Source organism: Engystomops pustulosus, chromosome 5 (genome assembly GCF_040894005.1).
Source record: "Engystomops pustulosus chromosome 5, aEngPut4.maternal, whole genome shotgun sequence".
Classification (NCBI taxonomy): Eukaryota; Metazoa; Chordata; class Amphibia; order Anura; family Leptodactylidae; genus Engystomops; species Engystomops pustulosus.
The window spans coordinates 31,741,013-31,761,582 of record NC_092415.1 but is presented as its reverse complement, the minus strand read 5'-3'; the positions used below and the strand labels follow the sequence as shown (position 1 = coordinate 31,761,582).

At 38.3% G+C, this 20,570-nt stretch overlaps 1 protein-coding gene and 1 long non-coding RNA gene across 2 annotated transcripts in view; one reads left to right on the top strand and one right to left on the bottom strand.

The window, feature by feature from the left end:
• The window catches only part of TRIQK (triple QxxK/R motif containing), a 328,700-nt gene that overhangs the window by 167,115 nt on the left and 141,015 nt on the right, over nucleotides 1–20,570 (top strand). The gene's annotated exons all lie outside the window — the stretch shown is intronic.
• Nucleotides 5,005–11,720, bottom strand: LOC140133968 (uncharacterized). Its single transcript, XR_011855993.1, has 3 exons — nucleotides 11,516–11,720; nucleotides 9,227–9,310; nucleotides 5,005–6,967 (listed from the first exon to the last, which is right to left on the bottom strand). It is a non-coding gene; the product is annotated as an uncharacterized lncRNA (long non-coding RNA).

The window sequence follows — 20,570 nt, the reverse complement described above, 5'->3', positions numbered from 1 at the left end:
TTTAATGCTTAACCATAATAGACAAGATGTCAGCATTGAGCATTTCCACTGAACACCTCATGACCACATTGCACTTAAATGCTTGACAGGCTTGCTTACTGAAGGTCATTCCTATTTTCATTCGGCTGCTTTACCTTTCAAAATCTTTGCAGATACGTATCTATAAAAAAAAATGAATAAACCAACTAAATGTTACAGCTTGTCGGACTCGTGGGCACAGACTGTTGTACATCATAACAGTAATGGTTTGTTAGCAATAGTTTTATTTATTGGAGATGTGTCCTATCTTATTAGGCTTTAATAAATAATGCCCTTTTAACATTAAAAAACGTAAAGGCTAAATTGTCCCCTGAATTAGTTATAACTTATTATAATAGTGTGAGACTGACAGGGAAAATAATTTTACAAAAGGCCTTGAATGTAACAGAGGATCTGGGAATAAACTAGAACAGTAGACAAAGAGAGTGGGGCCGATGCTAGACCCACTTCACAGTAGGACTAAGGTCCTAGATGGAACCACCCAGCTCTCCGCAGGCAATTCAGGCAAAGGAATTAAACATAAAAAGATGTCAATCACTACCTCAAGCAAAGCAGCCCTGGGTGTGTTTCATCTCAGAACACTGTAACAAGAACTATTGGATCTGCTGAGGTTTGGGTCTACTCATCTTTCTTTAGAGGCCACATGTTTGGAAACATTTGAGCAAGGATTACAGCCAAATAAAGGTTTCTAGAGACACTGGCAATATCTTATAACAATTCCACTAGACATTGCCTGACATATGCTCAAAGATACCATCAGGAAGCCAGGCTGTGATTATGCTACATGATACCTGGTGCACCATGCGTCAAAACATCCATGGTAAAAAGCAAGCAATGGTGGCTCTATAGCGTTTATCATTGTTACATTAAATCAGTTTTTCAGTGATATTAATGACCTATTTAACCATTTCAGGACCTGGCCCTTTTTTGTTTTTTCATTTTCATTTTTCACTCCCCATGATCAAAAATCCATAACTTTTGTATTTTTCCATGTCCAGAGCTGTGTGACAACTTGTTTTCTGCATAACAACCTCCTGTACAAAAATTTGGGGGGGGATTTTGCCATTTTCTGGCGCTAATAACTTTTTTATACTTTGGTGTACAGAGCTGTGGGTGGTGTCGTTTTTTGTGGATTTTAATGACGTTTACAATGTTATCAATTTTAGGACTGTACGACCTTGTGATCACTTTTTATAGAATTTTGAATTTTTAAAAAAATGACAAAAAATTGCCATTTTCGACTTTGGGTGCGATTTGTCGTTACGGGATAAAACGCAGTGAAAAAACGTTATCATATTTTGATAGATCGGGCATTTTCGGACGCGTCGATACCTAATGTGTTTATGATTTTTACTGTTTATTTATATTTATATCAGTTCTAGGGAAAGTGGGGTGATTTGAGTTTTTAGGTTTTTTTATTATAATTTTTTTTTAACTTTTATTTATTTTTATTTTTACTGTTTTTCAGACTCCCTATGGTACTTTAACCCTAGGTTGTCTGTGCGATCCTATCATATACTGCCATACTACAGTATGGCAGTATATGGGGATTTTACTGATAGCACATTGTAATGCATGGGTTAACCCGAAGTAGCTTCGAAGTAGCTTCGGGTCTTCGGGTGTTACCGGTAAGCCTTTGCTGCAATATGCCGCGTGAACCCTCTCCATGCACCCGCGGCCGACCCGTGACGTGCTATTACGTCACGGGTCGTGAACGGGTTAAAGGAAAGCACAGCAATATCCCATCATTAAGGGCCTGACATCCCAATTATCAGTTGATTCGAGCAGCTTCCAGCTGTACATCCATATTCTTTCAAGTGAGATGAAATTGAGGTTACACTGAGAATGGAGCTGTACTCTTGGCTACGTCTGTTACAAACAAGTGGGTTTTGATTATAAAGTGCCAACATGGCAGTAAATTATGGCTAACTGCTCTGCCACATCTTTATGTCCTGTTGGTATCCTTATTACATCAGTACCATTGAAAGGAGGAGAAATTGTAGCTTCCCTTTGGGCCCCTCTGAACAGGGAGAATCAAGTGACCCAGAAAAGAAGCTCTAATGATAATCCAGCCCTCTCTACACATCCTCCTGCATGTCTTGGTGAACTTGCACCCATGCCATAGATTCACCACCACTGTTATAAGGATAGACCTTTTCTATACGAAAAAATAAAAAACTAAATTAAAAAAAAAAAATTAAAATAAAAAAAAAATACAAAAATGAACGGCACTCCAATAGTAGTGGAATAACTCAAGTGGTGTTTATTCCCAAGCTGCTACGTTTCAGCTTCCTCCGCAGCCTTTCTCAAGCACCTATTCTATAGATATGTCACGAACATCACTAACCTGAAACAAGTCTTTAAAAGTAACAAAATTGACACAAATCAATAATACAAGCGACTATCAAACTTTGTTACATATCTTATAAGCAAAAAGTGACCCTATCCCTCACTATCTCTCTTCTTCCTTCTTAATCTGCTTTTCTTTCTGAAATCTTCCATTTTGTTAGTCGCTTTATTTTCACTGAGGTATAAAGTTAGATAGAAGCTTTATTCTTCTCCCAGCAACTCTGAGTAAGTACCAACTTCCCAGACAGACACATCAGAGGAGAAAGAAAATGAAGACTGCAACTCACATAATGACCTGAAACTAACTCATTTGATGGAAGGTCAGGCAAACTTCAAAGGGAACCTGGAGAAATTGAACTAATAAACCACTACCAGTATGTCATCAAGCAGCTGAACACCTTCTAGATCAGTGGTGGCGAACCTATGGCACTGGTGCCAGAGGCGGCACTCAGAGCCCTCTCTGTGGGCACCCAGGCCATCACCCCAGCATGAAGTTCACCAGACAGAACTCAAAGAATCTTACAATAATAGGCAAATTTTCCCTCCTCCTTTCAACTGCGTTGGTATCTTTAGGAGGCTGAACGATTGAAAGTTGTCAAAGAACAAGGAGAAATAAATTACTGCTTAAATTGCTGTGCTGGCACTTTGCAATAAATAAGTGGCTTTTGGTTGAAGTTTGGGCACTCAGGCTCTAAAAGGTTCATCATCACTGCTCTAGATCATGTCTATTTCATGGTCTAGTGTGGTGGCATCGTCCAGAAAATCAACTTTGAAGTGAGATGTAATTTGGTTATATAAAGTCAAGGAGGCGGAGAGTAAAACACTGAAGTCAAGCACTCCTCACTTCAGAATGCCCTCTTCACTGTTATTGATGGCCCTACATCCAGACACATCACTAACCAAGTAATCTACTTCATTCTGAGGTGAGGAAAGCTTTAATGCTGGCCTCTCTGCCTCCATGACTTTATACAACAATTTACAACTCACTTTAAAGGAAACCTACCACTTGAAATGGTAGGTGTAAGATGCAAATACCGAGCTGGTGCCGGAGCTTATTTAGTGTCATAAAGCACCGTATCGTGGTTTAAACACTTTTTAATCTTTATAGCTGAAGCAGCTTCGGCGCACCATGCGCGTGACCATGCACACGTGACGTCACCGGATCTCCTCGCGGCATGGTGCACCGAAGCTGCTTCGGCTATAGAGATTAAAAGGTGTTTAAACCGCGATACAGTGGTTTGTAACACTAATGAAAGTAAGCTCCGGCACCAGCTCACCCTGAGCTGGTGCTTGGTATTTAAAGCTTATCTCTACCATTTCAAGTGGTAGGTTTCCTTTAAAGATGATTTTTTGGATGACGCCACCACACTGAACCATGAAAGAAACTTGATCTGGAAGGTATTAATCTGCTGCACAACATACTGGTAATGGTGAATTAGGTCAATTTCTGATGACAGGTTCCCTTTAAAAAAAAAAACATTCCCGATTGACAAAATACATGAGAAGAGAAGTCGGATTAATGGAATATTTTTGTAAATTGCAAAGTGGACCTTTCCTGCAGCGGGACAGGCTCCCAGAGTGCCGAGCATCAGCCATTGTACTCACCGTACTTCCATTATGTAAAGAATATGATTTATGATTAATTATGGTCTCCAGGAAACAACTTGAGGGAACAGGCGGCATGATGAGAGCTATTTTAATCAGACTGCTCTTAAATATGCAAAAGACTACTCAGACATTTGAGCTTCATTAAATCTCTCAAGGTGCCAGCTATTTACGAATGATGGGCGCCAAAAACATGCTACATCATGTTAGCTACTGATAATATGTAATCAAGGACTATTGGATCATTCACATGCAGATGACACATGAAGATTGAGCTCGATGGCGTGAGACTGTTATTACTTATTCTAAGTCTGTGATTTTATGTCCTCTTTTGTGGTGTAAAAAACCTTTTTTTGAATTCAGCCTTGCAGAAGACAAAATAGTTGATCAGAGTGCAGGTAATTTTTTGTATCAATATTCAAGGCCTTTATTTAGATACAGCGCTATATATGCTGCACATTTTGGCAAGACAAGAATGCATCAAAACAAATACTATATTTTTCGGACTATAATATGCAACTTACTACAGTCCATATTTCAGCATCAAATGCTCCTGAAGGAGGCTCCTGCACGGCCTTTTCCAGCCTCCCAGAGTGACCCTTTCTAAAAAGTGTGTCTTATAGGTCAATTAATACGGTAAAAGTGAGTATTTTAACAATCACATACAGACAATGTTATGCGAAACTATCCTACTATTTAACAATCATATACAGACAATGTTATTTTTGAACTATCCTAAACGTAAAGAAGAACAACGCGTCTTGAAAGTGAAGGCATGGACCCTGGAGTCCTGATCCCACTTTTATCCATACCCACTTTTATACATAAAGAAACAGAAGGGTTTGAGCAAAACTATAATAATAATAATAATTCTTTATTTATATAGCGCACACAGATTACACAGCGCTGCACAGAGCATGTCAAATTGGTCATTCAGAGAAGATCTGTGCTTAGTTCCTCCAGATGTTTGGAACAACCTCCCTGCTGAGTTACTTGAAAAAATGGATGCAAATAAGACAAGGAGAATTGTAGATTTGTAATTTCTTTGGCTTTTTCATGATTTTCCAACATCTGTCTTAAATTTTTGCACAGTACTGTATGTGACAGAGATTGTCATGTAGCAGGGGGTAATATTTGGCCATGTAGCAGATGGCAGTACATAGAGTACCTAAGATAATGTACTCTTAAATTGATTGTTCCAGCTTGTATGGATTGTATTGTAAAATCAGTATTAAAGCCAATAGTCAAACTCACACATTTTTTTTTCAAACCTAGTTGACTATCTTTAGAGGCTTGAAAGAGCAGAAAACAAAATAATACTGGGGACCCCACAGCAGACATATAATACTGAAAACAGACCAATAATCCTGGAGATCCCAGAATATATTCACACTATAGATATTTATGATGTATCCTAATGATACAGCGAGTTGTGAATATCAGAATGTGGGCCTTGGCGCCCATTTATTACACTATACTACATCTGAGTGTTTGTATGAAGCTAAAACAAGCACAAGCACAAACAGCTAACCCATCAAAACACTTTGTTTTCAGTGACATGAAAAAATCCAGATTCTTTGTTTCTCAGCAAAAAACTATATTTGCTGGGCAATGGTAAGTGCTGTGATATGGGCTGGATTTTTTTAGGGAATGGCAGGTATGCTGGTTGTGGGACTTGCCTTTCCCATTCCCTCCAGTCCACACCTTGCGGACACCCCTGGGGAAACAGGTGACTGGGATTGTCCTCATTAGGGATGTATAAGAAGTCCGCTGCTAGAGCAGACAATAGCAAAACTTGGGTAGAAAGCCAGAAAGCTGCTTACTCCTGCTGGAGACTGTCTTGACTGTCTAAACTTGTGTCTATATTGTAGGTGGGGTGACCAATTTCTGTTTAGATAGTGCCCAGATGGGCAGGTGTTTATTTTATATTTTGTTTATCTGCTGCATTTGATTATAGCTGTTGGAGTGAATAAAATTCAACATTTAGACTGTTAACCTTGGAGTCAGTGTCATTACCCATCACCCCAGATTCTGACAAAACATATAGAACACAAAAACAAAAAACGAAAAAATTGTATCACTATTGTGGAGATATCAACTACATAAAAGAGGCTATTGCTTGCTACTGTATATATTTATTGGGTGGAAATAAATATATATATAAGTGGAAAAGGAAAAGAAATCAGAAAGCATTTACTTTCTGTTATGACAATTTTTGAAAATAAATGTAAAAAGTACTAAACTACTTAGAATGAATCATACTAAAATCTGAAAATATACGTTGGACATTTAGGCCGATCATGAGTTAAGGAATACAGACACAATGGGGCTCATTTACTAAGGGTCGTGCTGCTCACTTTTGTCGGACTGTGCACCTTTTTCAGGGATTTCAGGGCTTGCACAGGTTTTAGGAAGCGTGTGCGCTAGGATTTTGGCACACGCAATCGCTTTTTGGCGCAGCTGCGCTGGCTTCCTTGCCAACTGATTCGGACTGAGTGCAGGATTTAACTTTCAAATTGTATCACAAGACAATGCACTTACAAGCGCCACTAAAAAGATGGGAAACTGTCGGAAATGAGCGGGGAAGCGACACATGCCAGATATCGGGCGCACAATCTTAGTGAATCGTCGGACAATGCACTTTCGGTGAGCTCCAGCCGGAATGTAGGTAAATGTGCCCCAATGTTGATGAATGTAGACAGAATGTTAATATACTTTTCTTCCATACAATATTATAGTGACAAGACAATGGTTTTATGGAGATCTGTATAAACTGTGAATAAAGCAGATGGATAAAATCAGGATAGGAGTAGCCGCATTATATGATGTTCATTCATTAACACAAATGTCTTGGTATCACACAGAATTATTCTTTTCTGATTAGCATCGACAAGAGACTGCGGCATTAAGTGCTTCCTAATCAGCTTTCTTATCTTGGCGGGGATGAGTAACCTCTGCAGTCATTTCCATTTTTCTAAAAGATTTTGAAAAAAAAAAGTAAATACATAATATTTTAAAATGTGTGATTTATGAGAACTGTAGAATGAAGCATTAAGTACTAAACACTTGTGATTTTGTATTATACTACTTATATCAGATTTTTACTTATGGACACCACTAAACACGTAGAAGCTAGAAAGCAAAACCACTTTGTTATTTTATTTTTTACTTTCTAGGTTCTAAATTACAGAATGTATTAAAATTCAGAGTAGAGTTTACATACATACCACTTAAGGGAACCTGGCACCAGATTAAATTTCCAAAAGATTTGAAAATTGTTGCTCAATGTGGAAGAGTGAAAATATGCGCCAAATCCACATCATATCTGCATCATGATGCGGATTTCATGAAAATTTTTGCTGGAAATAAGGTCAGACCAGATTAAAAAAAAGACCAAAACAACACCTGCAGAAAAAATGCATGTAAATCTATATTAAAAAATGCACAGAAAACCTGCATGTATATCTCATGCATGTATTTCGATGCGACTGATTCGGACTGAGCACGAGATTTAACTTTCAAATTGTATTGCAAGATCAAGCACTTACAATCTGAATACCATTTATACAAATAGCATGTACATACATGCACTTGATGAACCAGATGAAGCGCTCGGCCCGAGCACGAGACGTGTAGTTCGATCAGTAATCTTACTTTTATTTATATTTTTATTCACCATTTGATATGAATTTTTTATAAATAAATAAAACTGGATTTGAAACTATAGAGAAAATTGAATCTTCCAGCATCATATAGATCGCTCAAAAAGCACTAATACTAAGTGCTATACGAAAGTTTTGCCAGATGAGTTTATTCCCTTTTTTTGTAGAAGGATCCACTCCTAGAGCGTGGCTGCAGGAAGACGGCAATGGAAAATGACTGAGATACATGTAGCTCCATACTACTTTTACTTTCTACACATTTAAGGAGGGTACTATACTATTTGAGTGCCCATTTTTCTCCACTTTGTTTCAGACAAGCACTTACATGAACCAGGAAGAAGAAGGTGAACTCTGTCGGACCTGAGCAGGGAAGCGACACATGCAGGATATCGGGCGCACGATCTTAGTGAATCGCGGTGCAGTGCATTATCATCGGACAATGCACTTTCAGCGAACTCCTCCGGATGGGTAAGTAAATGTGCTCCACTGACTTGCATGTATAGCCTCACCCTTGGGACACCCTGCTCCTTCAGGCAGGGTGCCAGGTAGGCTTACAAACTACATTTTCTGGGGATAGGAACTATGCATTTCTTTAGCTAAAAACAGTGTGGGCACACATTAGGATAGTGCTACTGGAACTTGTTACTAGGCTTAATATTGAAAATCTAGTGACAGGTTCGCTTTAAGATTTGCCGTACATTACATTACATACATAAAATCCGCATGAAAATCTACATCAAATACATGCAGGTTTTCTCTGCATTTTTTAATGTAGATTTACATGCATTTTTTCTGCAGGCGTATTTTTGTCCTTTTTTTTATTATCTGGTCTGACGTTATTTCCTGCAGCGCTCCGGTAAGTATAAAGGTGATCTTTATTCACTCATGGCAAAATAAGGTGCAACATTTCAGCTCATCCATAGAACTTGCCATGAGTGAATAAAGTGAATGAGTGCTGCCTCATTGCAATTTTTGGACATTTTTTGGATAGCACTTTACAGTGATATTCCTTTTACAGCAAAAATGTGCTTATTTATGTAAGTACTATTTATTCCCACAGGTGGTATAATAGTTTCAGCCACTGTATCTCATTGTGGATTGTTATTTCTATACAGCAAGATAATTCTATAGCATAATGTTACCTGCCTGATAGCAGAGCTCTAAATGCCAAGGGGTGGGATTGTCACATAATGTCTATTTACACATTTCTATTTTATATGTATTGCTTTATAGATGCAGGAATCACATACAGATCTCTTGCTCATGTGTCTGAGCCCGACATTACACCACTTCACCTTCGCTGATCAGGGGGGAATGTGTCACAGTATATTAGATATCACAGGAGATGTATGTTTACTTTAACCTTAGATGGAAGCATATGCTGCAGAGAATTTTCTGTGCATGTAATAAAGAAATATTTTCTATTTTTCCAATTTATTTTCAGTTGAGGTTGGAATGAGACATCCATGGGTAGCACTGAAAGCAGAACATGTATATTAAAGGGATAGTCTGGGGTTTAAAAGAAAGCTACATGGGTTAGGAAAACAATAAACATCTTATACTGTATTTACCTCCTCCGGCAATCTCGTTCATCCAAGGCATCTTCCATCGTGGCCAGGTCTCTATTTGTCTATCTTTCCCTGGATTGTATTGATCTAAACATCCACAAAAAGAAGAAAATATAATCAAATGTCAACAGAAACATCAACATTTGTTGCAAACAATTGGCAACTGTGGCAGAACAAGCACAATATTTTCAAACGTAATCAGGCATAATTACAATGAAGGTCACATCATGACCGGGAAGTAGAGGAAAAGGGAAGGGATGGGAAGAAAAGGGGGAAGGGAAAAATAAATATACCCCGGCCATTCCTTAAAGGGGTATTCCAACTAAGACAAGTTTCTTAAATGTACACAGGATAACAAAAATAACACATTCTTTAATTCACCGTTATTACAGCATTTCACATATATAATTCCAAGCTGTCTCTATCAGTCCTGGTGTACACAATTTCAGTTGCCCCTGGTTCTTGACCCTGTATCTTCTAACTTTAGCGTTGGCAGCCATCTTGCTTTTCTGTGTGATGATGTGGATCTGAGCTGTTGTCTTAGTTCTATATGTGGGGAAGGGTGAGGGAGGCACATCAGATATGACACTGTGTGTGTGTAGCTGAGATGTAGCAAGAGCTGACTGTGTCATTGTGTGTAATATGCATCTCATCATCTTATCTCTGATCTGTCTCATCTCTCTTTCTAAGTAAATAAAAATGTATTTACACCTGTACCCTGATAATCTAAGCACATTGTCAGCACACAGAGTCTCATAGCATTAGAGGGATCATAAAATGTCTGCTTAGAGAGACCCGCCCAAATCTTAGGATTTTACACTGACCATCACTGACTGTTAGGAGCTAACAGCAATAAAACTGAGTATAACTGTAAATTAAGGGTTAAAAATTATCTTTATTTTGTTAACATCACTAGGGGATTGAAATTTGAGAATTTTCTTTCATGGGCAAAACCCTTTAAAGGGAACCTGTCATCAGAAATTGATCTAATAAACCCATACCAGTTTGTTTACAAGCAGCAAAAAACATTCCAGAACATGTTTATTTCATTAGCCAGTGTGGTGGCATCACCCATAAAAACAACTTTGAAATGAGATGTAAATTGGTTGTATAAAGGAGGTGGGGTTTTAACACTGAAGTCAAGCTCTCTCTTCCTCAGAAAGCCCCCTTAACTGTAATCGATGGTCCTATATCCAGATACATCACTAAATAGATCTCCTGAAGTCTGATGCACCATGTCAATCACAGAGGAGGAGGCGTTCAGACCTCCCCACCATGATTGCATTGTCAAATTCTCTGCCTCCTTGACTTTACAAAAACAAATTACATTTCACTTCAAAGTTGATTTTCTGGATGAGGCCACCAAACTGTATCATGAAAGAAACAAAAACTAGAAGGTGTTACATTGCCTGACAATATACTGGTAGTGGTTTATTAGATCAATTGCTGATGACAGGTTCCTTTTAATCCCGCTTGATACCTTGATGCACCTACCATGGGCTGCATATCTTATTAAACTTTTCCAAAGAATCGGAAAACATATGAGATATTTTCTTGTTCATTATCCAGGACAATTTATGCTTAACCCTATCCAGAGGAATGGATACGGCAATTGAAATTTTGGCTTTTGAGATTGTAAATCTAATTAACCTGCAGTATAGGTTTAGAGGCTACATCAGTTGGGACTCCCAATAAGACAGTGTCAGCATCAAGAATCAGCTGGATACTTGTCACCACCTTCATTAGAACACTCACTCTATTCCAGAAAACCTGAACAATCCCATAATATGTGCAACAGGGTGCCATGACTCCCACACATTCTAAAATACCAGGGTCTGCGGACGGAAATATCTGTGTCAATCTAGAGGGGACTATATACCACCTCATAAGTACTTTACAGCTAGCTTCAATCAGAGTTGTATTTGCTAAAGATTTAGTCAACAGCATGGCCCTCTCCCTCCATTCCTGGGCTTCCATCTCCCGACGTTGGTCCTCCACTCATTTTAACACAGGCCGGTGGTGCCATCCCGAACCACGCGGGACAGTGATTGGGATTCTAACAAACAGAGACCTGAGGTCATGTACAAAGCTGCGGGTGGACGGGAGTGGTGGAGGACATACGCATAAAATGTTTGTTGTTTTCATAGCCCCCCTCCCACACACACAGCCATATATAGTTTCTTATTTTAAATCCTCAGCAAAACCTTTAATATCATTCATATTCTGCTTTCCTGGAAAAAAAAAGGAAAATCCAGCCCAATGTCCTCCGTCCTCTTTAAAAGCAGACTTTACCTGCTCAATCTGGGTATTCAGGCACAGCATGAAGAGGTTAATAAGCTCCGGTATCGTCTTTTCACAAGGGTCTTTCTACTTCAGCACATCAGAAGAAGATTGCCGGACAGCGGTCTTGAAGGCGCAAGGGCTAGACTCTGTTATCACAGCCCAGACTCGGTACTAATTTAACCCCTTACACGCTGTGGTCATAACCATGGTGTGTGAATGTATTCCCCCTGGACCGCGTTGATCCGATCTATCCTGCGACAGCCACAGGTGTGATGTGTGCATCGAAGCTCCCGGGTGCCCTGCATGCCGGGTTCTGCCACCCGGCTGTAATTAGCATGTGTCATTAGTATTGCGATGTGTAAGGACTTGGACAAGCAATCGGAATGCTTTTTCAAGCCCAAGTATGGAAAAAATGAATGAAGTTAAAAAGAATTTAAAATGATTTTTACAATGAAAAGTAAATAATGTGTCCCTATAACACCACGTTTACATATAAAAATCAAAGAAAGTATTAATAAAAACACCAAAAAACCCTACATGTTTGGGTTCACCAAAACAATCTGTACTATAAATCCAAAGCAATATTAAACCCGCAGATAAACAACTAAAAAAAATACATGAAAAACTTCCCGTAATATATCATTTTTTATAATATATCCTCACAAAAAATGTTTTAAAAAGCGATCAAAAAAGTTACATGCTCCAAAATCACCACTGTAAAGAACAACTCTTTACATAAAAAAATAAGCCCTCAGCCAGCTCTGTCAACTGAAAAATACAGAAGTTATGCCTCTGAAAAGTTGTTGATACTAAATTAAATGCAATTTTCTCCAAAGCTAAAAAAAACAATGTAATAGAGGTACGGTATCACTATAATCGTAGTGAGCCAACAAATATTATTTTTATGTTATGGTGAGCGGTCCAAAAAGTGCTAAAAATGCAAAACTAACCATGCCAACATACAACAGACATTCCAGAAATGTTAAAAGCTAAAAACTTTTCAGAATTTTTGCCAAATTTTCATTTTTTTCAGAACTTATCACTTAAATTTTTCAACAAAAATGTAGTACAATGGGGGGGATTTACTAATTCTGGCACAAGCACGACTGTCAGCATCGGCGATCAGTCTCCGGAAAGCACAGCCCCATGTTTTAAAGTGGTGCACGGCTGTGAGTAGTTAATAGGTAGACAGAACGAATCTGTTGTGCGCCATAAAAATGCAGACATCAATGAAATGTGCGCCAAAATCTTACATGGACTGCGCCTTAATTTTGCTCTCTGACCATTTTTTTCCTGGTCTATTGGCAACAAAATACACATAAATGTGATGGATAGTGTGGAAAAGTTAGGCCACGCCCACTTGCACCAAAAAAAAATGGAGGAGTCGGGATAATCAGAAACATCTGTTCTTTCTACAAACGTCTTGTCCAGCTTCACAAACACAGGTCCACTTTCGTTTTTTTGAAAAAACACATAATCTTTATTTTCCAAATCCAATACATGGGATAAAATCGCATGGAGTCATAGTGTGAATCAATGAAAAATCGCCTACGCGTTTCGGGTAGGTACACTACCCTTATTCATGAAAACGCGTAGGCGATTTTTCATTGATTCACACTATGACTCCATGCGATTTTATCCCATGTATTGGATTTGGAAAATAAAGATTATGTGTTTTTTCAAAAAAACGAAAGTGGACCTGTGTTTGTGAAGCTGGACAAGACGTTTGTAGTTTTCAGCAATCTCATGGAAGCGGGATAAGGGTCCGTGCTCCACAGTCCCACAAGGGTACACAATCAACGATCCAGGTGAGCTGACACTTTCTTTGCTATTGACATTATCTGTTCTTTCTGGTGCAAACTCATTATAAATGATCCGCAACAATTCTGTGCCAAAAAAAAATCCCGGCATATGATATACGATAATACATCTGCCCCAATGTGTCACAAGGAAACAATCTCAAAATCACTTGGATATGTTAACCCCTTAATGACCACGCCCTTTACGTTTCTGTGTTTTAATTTTTTACTTCCTACCTTCAAAAGTCTATAAGTTTTAAAATTTTTCGCTGTAAAGTGCTGTTTTGCATAACAAATTTCACTTCATATTGACAGTATTTAAAATTCCATGTACTGGGAAGTGGGAAAAAATGTAGTGAAACTTTAGGGCTTTCACTGTGCGCCCCAAATGTCATGTCTAATTTTATTCTTTGGGTCGGTATGATCACGAGGATACCAAACTTATATAAGTTTTATAATGTTTTCATACATTTACATAAATGAAAACCTCCTGTACAAAAAAATATTTATTTTGCCACCTTTTGGCGCAAATAAATTTTTCATACTTCCATGTACAGAGCTGTGGGTGGTGTCATTTTTTGCAACTTTTTATGACATTTTCAATTCTACCATTTTAAGGACTGTAAAACCTTTTGATCACTTTTTATTGGATTTTTATTTTTTTAAAATGTCAAAAAAGTGACATTTTGGACTTTGGGCGCTATTTTCCATTACGGGACTAAACGCCAAGAAAAAATGCTATTATATGTTGATAGATTGGAAATTTCGGGATAAGGCGATACCTAACATGTTTATAATTTTTACAGTTTATTTATATTTATATCAGTTCTAGTGGAAGGGGGGGATTTGAAATTTGAGGGTTTTATTAATTACATTTTTTAAAACTGTTTTATAATTATTTTTACTATTTTTCAGACTCCCTAGGGTACTTCAACCCTAGGTTGTCTGATTGATCCTACCATATACTGCCATATCACATGTGGAGATTTTACACATCATTTATGTGGAGATTTTACACATCATCTATTACAATGTGCAAATTACATTGTAACCTGAGGCTGTCATGGTAACCGATTGCTGCCCCCTGATGACTTCACAGGGGGAGACGAACAAATCCAAAAAGGTGGCGTCCATGCACCACCGGGATTTAAATGCCTCTGAAAGCTTTGCTGGAGGCATTTACATGGGTGTTACTGGTGGGTGTTTGCTGCAATATGCAGCAAATGCCTACGTTGCATGGAGAGGACTCAGCCTTTGAGCCCTCTTTATACACCCACAGCCATGTGACGTACAGATACATCATGCGTCATAAGTTATAACCAATTACCGTGACACATGTCAGAGTCTGGTCACTAAGCTGAAAATAAGAGTCGGTGAAAAGGATTTAGCAGATCTGGGATATGCATAAAGAAGGTTTAACAACGAAACGTTGCATCCAGTTTTACATTTTCACCAATTTTTTATTTCATATTTGGACTGCTGCCTCTTCTGGGAACTTAGATACTAATGGTTCAGACCAGGAACCATATGGCTTAGAACCCTCCCTTAATTGGGTTTACTTTGTTCTTCTCCTCTCTTTCTTTGTTTGGATGGATAGATAGATAGATGGATAAATGGATGAATAGATAGATAATGTAGATAAATAGAGAAAAGCAAAAATCAGTATATTAACCGGGACATGGTAAAGCTCAAATAAATGCACTTTCTTCTCACATTTTACTATGTAATTGTGTATATATGTTTATTATCCTCTTCTTATGTTAAATGACCTTAAGAAACGTTCCCGGGTTGTGATGTAATATGTTAACCTTTTAAATATGTTATTTTGATCAATCAGCTTCGAAAACTTTATTCTTACACTGCATTGTTTGTGAGACTTTCACTTTCTGACAAAGAATTTAGAGAGGGAGAATATAAAAGACTCAGCTTGAGTCCATTTTTCAGAAAATTATTGCCGAGGTAGTTATGGGCACAATAGCATCTGTCAAGTAATCAAATTATAGAAATGCAAAGGTCAAAACAGCATACATTCAATGTCTTAAAAATACTATGGGGTTTTGAATACTTCAGTCCTAGTTGGAGGTGTCAGGTGTGGATGACAAAATAACTTCTTGTCATATGTGGGGGTCTCAGCGAACAAAGAAATACATATTAATAATTCCCAGAGAGGCAAAACAAGTGGTGCGATTCTTTGACAAACACAACAGTGCAGCCACTTTTTCATTCTATAAAATGCAACACATGTACGAGTGTAACCAGAGAGGAAGCAAAGGATACGTGAATTATACACAAGATCCATGGTTAATTGTACGGATCGACTAATGCGCAATGTCCATCAAATTCTCTTTATAGCAGCTCCTGCCATGATGGACATGAGTTGTATTACACGGATGGCGATTCATGTGTATGACTGCATGTAACATTTACACCCCAAGGGTGCTAGGGGTGCCAGATGGTGGTAATTGTGGTTTGCAGTTTACCAGGGGTGCTTTGAGCCAGACACATGACGATCAGCTGATTGATTGGAGTGCCGAAGGCCAGGTTCATGGAGGTCGTCCGATAGCCAAGGGTGCTACCAGGTAGATGCATGTTGGTCAACTGATTGTCAGGAGTGCGGAGAGCAAACTGCATGTTGGCCAGCTGATAGCCAGAGGTGCTGGGGTGCCACAGGAGTGGTGGTCAGCTGATTGTTAGGAGTGCTGAATGCCTGGTGCATGGTGGTCATCTGATAGCCAAGGCTTCTAAGAGTCAGGTGCTGGGGGTGCAGAGGAGTGGTGGTCAGCTGATTGCCAGGGGTGCCAGCGGAATGGTGGTCAGCTTATTGTTTGGAGTGCCAACAGCAAAGTGCATGGTGGTCAGCTGACTGCTAGGGGAGCTGGGGGAGTGATGGTTAGCTGATTATTAGGAGTGCTAAGAGCAAAGTGCATGGTGGTCAGCTGATTTCCAGGTGTGCTAAGGGTGCCAGGGGAGTGATGGTCAGCTGATTACCAGGGGTTCTAAGAACCAGACACAGGGTGGGCAACTGAATGTCAGGGGTGCTGGGAACTAGCTGTAAGGTGGTCTGGTTTGGCAGTTACTGGAAAACTTTTTGTGCTGATGGCGCACCAATAGTGGTCATAAATGAAACAATTCATCTCCTTGTTCCTGTGTTTCTTCTCAGGGACTGAAGTTTCGGCAAAGGCGAGCAAGTGTAAGCTAACCAATGTGGACAATCAGTGGGAACCCAATGATGTTCAACAGAGACGTCACCATTCTCCCAATTGGCCGTAGTGTTCATGTGACCACCAACACCGATCACTGCTTTAGCGGTAAATTCATCTAACCACTGGGGCCTAAACATGGGAGCATGAAGGAAGAGGGATATATTTTTGTTTGTCCTACCTTTAACCTCCACTATGACTAAATGGGCTTGAGAACATAAAGTCATATTCACATTTGCTGTTAGGTCTTCCTATAAGAACTCTATCGACCTTTTTAGTAAAAAAAAAAAAAACATACCCAACAAACCCAGTGGTGCAACCAACAAGCCCCATTGAATCCTTTCTAAATCCAATGCTATCTGTTTTGAAAATAGATTGAGCATATGAATGGATGATGAAGCCATGATAAGAGTGTGAACAAAGCCCGATGTACAATATAACATCAGCATCAGTATGGTGACTGATCCTGGATTATCTTTGTTATTACCTCGGTGGACACCAAGTGGAAAACAAACAAAAAACTGCACAAAAGATTGTAATAATTACAAACAAATTCTCAGAAAACGCTATTTTCATCCTCCCGGAGAAGATTACATTTGTGCGGGATTCTGGGCTACTATTTGTCACTGAGGCGTCAATTCAACAACACATTGTGTCAAACAGTGAAATAAGGAGAAAATTAGAGAAGTCTGCCCATTAAGGTTAATTGATTTTAAAATACTCTATTATCCAAAGATGGCAACTAATTATTTCTTTCACGGCCCCAGCATGTTTCTGTTAAATGCATTAGTTGTTCAAAACTCATGACGGGCGGCAGAGGCACATAATCACAAGTGCGCATTGTTTTAATTGGTAGATGTTTTACTTTAGAGGTACTTATATTTATACGGAGAGACTTAAAGGTAAAGTCTCTGCCAAACGACTTTAATGTCCCTCCTCCTATAAATAAGATTCTGTGCTTTATGCTATTTTACTAGGCCGGTGCTAATATTTTTTCTATGTCATTGCATATTTACCAACAAATTATAACGAGAGGGTCCATAATGGCTGATATACATGTATTTGTCTCTCACAAAGGTAGACATGATACTTTTAGTATATTGAATCTTGACAAGCCTATCCAGTAGTAAGTGGAGTCTTGAGGTTCCTGCTTTTTTGTTATTGGCTGTGTAGCCATTAGGGGTCATTTACTAAGGGCCTGATTTGCATTTTCCCGACGTGTTACCCGAATATTTCCGATTTGCACCGATTTTCCCTGAATTGCCCCGGGTTTTTGGGGCACGTGATCGGATTGTGCCGCATCGGCGCCGGCATGCATGCAACGGAAATCGGGGGGGGGGGGGGGCGTGGCCGAACGATAACCCGACAGATTCAGAAAAACCGTCGCATTTAAAAAAAAAAAAAGTGTCGCGGAACTCGCGGTTACCTTCACCAGGTATAGGCCGGTGGACTTCAGTGCATTCCGGCGGGCCTCGGCGGACTTCAGCGCAGCAGCGCTACCTGGTGGATGTCAGAGGAACTACCTTAGTGAATCCCGGCCGGACCCGAATCCACCGCAGAGAACGCGCCGCTGGATTGCGAATGGACCGGGTAAGTAAATCTGCCCCATTATGTCTAAGGGTTGGTCATGGAAATGTATATGACCTACATAAGCTACTTTTTAGACTCCATGTGATATCTAGTACTTTTGGATCTAAGAATATTGGGCTCCATGTTGCCTCCATAGCCTAATTGTTTTATATTGTATATACAATCATGAGTAAAAAGAAAGGCTATAATTTTTTTGGTTTTATGTTTATTTGGTTTTTATATTATATTTATATTTTAATTATTAAAACTGCTACTTAACCTCTTCAGGAGTCTGTTTTTGACCTTCACAAAGAGTTTCTCATACATTTTTACAAGTTTTAACACGTTTTATGCATCTCAAATATAGTGCCATTTAACAAACTGTTGTATTTTAACGTTAACAATTTGTACAATAAATATGAAGCAATATTGGACCTTCATGGCTGTAAAAAAAATAAAAAATTGCTGAAGAAAAAAATGTTTTTTAATCAATACCCTTCACAAAAAATGTTCTAAAAAGTGATAGAAAAATTAAATAATCAAAAAAACACCTCTTTTCACAAAAATGTAAGCCTTCAACTAGGTCTGTCAACAGAAAAATACAGAAGCTATGACTCTGTAAAGATGACGATGCTAAAACTAATGAGGTAGTACAGTAAATGAGAGAGTAAAATCCTAAGCAAGAATTTATTATTTTGGTTTTCACCACCCTGTAAGAGTTAATAAAATCTAATTACTAATCAATAGACAAACCAAAATTAAGTATCTGTAAAGTTCATCCCATCATGCAAAAAATAAGTCCTCAAGTCCAGATTCCCCACAAAATATAAAATTTTATAGCATGTAATATCTGCTTTGATTGTCGCTCCTTTGCTTTAATGCCCTGTCGATTGCCCATTCAGCAGTTTACCACCACATATGAGGTATTGGCATACTCCAGAGAAACGTTATGGTGCATTTTGTAATTTAATCCATTGTGAATGTGTAATTTTTGGGCCAAAATTAATGCATTTTTCTAAAAAAAAAATGACAATTTCTAAATAGAACTTTCATTTATTTTAACCCCTGTGAAACATGTAAAGTTTTAACAAACTTCTTAAAAGTAGTTTTACATATGTTGAGGGGTGTAATTTCTTTAATGGGGTATTATGAGGTTTGCTACTATTTAGGCTTCTGAACGTCACTTGAAAACCAAGCAAGTCCCTCAAAACCTAAGAGTTGCCGATTTTCATGAAAATAGGAAAAAATGCACCCAAAGTTCTAAACTTCATAAAATCCTAGAAAAATGAGAGGATGCATAGAAAAAAAAATGTTTATTATCAATTTATTTTGGTGGTATATCTATCTGCCTGGAAAGCAGACAATTTTAAACTCTGAAAATTGAGGATTATTCTAAATTTTTGCCAAATTTCCATCACATATCGCCACAATTTTTTCAACTAACATTAATTACAATGTGTGACCAGAAAACAATCTAAAAAACACCCTGGATAAAAATTCCAAAGTTATAAACAATTATAGTGACACATGCCAGATTCTAAAAATAGGGGTTTGGCGGCAAGATGTTAAATACCTTTTGATAACCGTTTTTCTAGGAATATTGTATAAAAAATTGTAACCTAGATTTTTTTTTTGTTTAATATGTTGTGCCATTCAAAATGTTGCTACCAAATGTGAATTTTTTTTATAACTTTTGGACATTAACTTTTATTGTATTGGAAGCAGAGAGAAAACCATATAGGAAAGAGTTTCACGTACCCTGTTGTCCCAGTGGTGGTGGAAGTGGAATGCTTGGAGTGCACACGTGGTTCGGGCTTGAACTTGCAAATACAGGCGGTCCCCTACTTAAGAACACTCAACTTACATACGACCCCTAGTTACAAACGGACCTCTGGATATTGGTAATTTACTGTACTTTAGTCTCAGGCTACAATTATCAGCTGTAACAGTTATCACAGGTGTCTGTAATGAAGATTTAGTGTTAATATTGATTCTTATGACAACCCAACATTTTTAAAATCCAATTGTCACAGAGACCAAAAAAGTTTTGTCTGGGATTACAATGATAAAATATACAGTTCCGACTCACATACAAATTCAACTTAAGAACAAACCTACAGACCCTATCTTGTATGTAACCCGGGGACTGCCTGTACTTCTTTTTAGGAGGCATTTTTTTGGCCTTCTTTAATAGCAATTGATTTAATGCTTTTTATTTTTGAGGTAGTTATGTTTATTGGAAATGTGTACATTTAAATTATTTATACAGATTTACTTTAATCACTTTTGCATATTTTTTACTGATCTTTTTATTATTTCTTAGTTCCAGGGAACATTGTTAGAGAAGGGTAAGGATAGTCCTACAAGCTACTGATTCGGGGGGGTAGTTTGTTTTTCAAATGGAAGGTATGAAAAAAAATGTATGTTAGAATTACCTAAAAGCATAATATTTAAAGAGGGTGGACATAATTATTTTTATGACTGCTCCTCAGTTCT